Below are 1,771 nucleotides of genomic sequence, written 5' to 3' on the forward strand. Positions count from 1 at the left end.
GGTGATACAGGCCACACCCCATGGAAACTCCCTTTCCTTTGGATCAGGGATGTGACCTGAGCAAGGGTATTACATCCCACTCTAAGCTTCTTTAACCACAGGCAGAGATTATAATTTATGACACACAGGAAAATTGCAAAATGGAGGACAACCACACAATACTGGGAATCATAGCCTAACCAAATTGCCCTATATTTTGGGGGGCCGCAGTTCAATCCGTGACAGGGAGTTAGTATCAGTTAACTGGGTTGTGCCATAAGAAATTTTCTCCAGGTTTCTGGATGATGCCTGTAGCCAACAGAATTGTAACTCCCCTGAAAGCTGACCTAGATCAGCTGACCTAGATGAATCCAAGATATTGCAGAGGACACGAAATATTTCTCAACCTGATTAGAAGAAAATGTTTTAAGAAAAGACTTTCCCCCAAGTCACTGACTATAAAAGATTATAGCTCCATAATCAAATGCGATTGCATTTGGTTTTTGAAACTGGAAATTAGATGTTCTTATATTTTTCTTTTATAAGCAAATTTTATTATTTTATTTTTGTTATTTTCGCAGAGCCATGCTAATCTTCTCTGTATTGTTCCAATTTTAGTATATGTGCTGCCGAAGTGAGCACGCTAAGCTAATTTTACTTGTAAACATAAGCTTAATTCTGGTCACTACCTCCAAAGTCAGCCATTGTTGATTTTTTTTTTTTTTAATCTATGTAGTGTTTACATAAAGTAAAATGCAGAGATCTTGAGTGTGCTGTTTGTGAGTGTTGACAGATGTTTATACATACGTATTCAAACCCCTCTCAAGAGATAAAACATTTTAATCACTCCAGAAAGTTCGTTTGTGCCCATTTTGAGCCAGTTACACCCTTTGCCGTCACAGGCAACTCCTTTTCTGATTTCTGTCTTTATAGATTTGTTTTACATTTTATTGAACTTCATATAGTTGAATCTTACAGTTACTACATTTTAAAAAATCTGGTTTCTTTCATTCAATATAATATCTATAAAATTCATACATGTTGTTTTATGTGTCAATAGCTTGATCCTTTTTGTTGCTGAGAAGTATTTCATTACCTGAGCATACCACAATTTGTTTACTCCTTTCTTTGTTAAAGAACCGCTGAGTTTTTCCTAGCTTTTGGAAATTATGAATAAAGATACTATGACCATTCTTGTACAGATCTTTTTCTTGGGTGTATACCAAGGAATAGAATTGCTGGGAAGGGGTAGATACATATTTAACTTTGAAAAACCTGCAGTTTTCTTAAATGGTTGTACTAATTTCAATAACCATCATTAATGCAAGAGATTTCTAGCAGCTTCACATCTTCACCAATTTTGGTTTGTTAGTCTTTTTAATTGTAGCCATTCCAGTGAGCATGAACATTGCCATTATTGTTAGGGTGAGGTAATATCTCATTGTTGTTTTGATTTGCATCTCCCTAATGGCTAATAATCTCAAGCGTCTCTTCATGTATATGTTGACTGCCTGAATGTCTTCTTTGGTGAAGTATCTGTTCATGTCCTTTGCCCATTTTTAAATTGGATTGTTTATCTTTTTGTTGTTTAGGTGTTGAAGTTTTCTGTGAATTTTAGAGATTAGTCCCTTGTCAGATATGTCATTGCCAAAATTTTGTCCACAGTCTCTAGTTTCTCTTTTTACTCTTTTGGAGAAGTCTTTTGATGTACATAAGTGTTTAATTTAAGAGGTCTCACTTGTCTAGTTTATCTTCTGCTGTTTGTGCATTTTAGTTATGTTTGATGGTCTAT

General features: G+C 35.0%; 1 pseudogene; it reads right to left on the reverse strand.

Moving 5' to 3' along the window:
* Positions 1–520: 520 nt before the first annotated feature.
* LOC111821828 (uncharacterized) lies at positions 521–621 on the reverse strand (annotated as a pseudogene).
* Positions 622–1,771: the final 1,150 nt, after the last annotated feature.

This window comes from Trichechus manatus, unplaced genomic scaffold (assembly GCF_000243295.1).
Source record: "Trichechus manatus latirostris isolate Lorelei unplaced genomic scaffold, TriManLat1.0 scaffold00108, whole genome shotgun sequence".
NCBI lineage: Eukaryota > Metazoa > Chordata > Mammalia > Sirenia > Trichechidae > Trichechus > Trichechus manatus.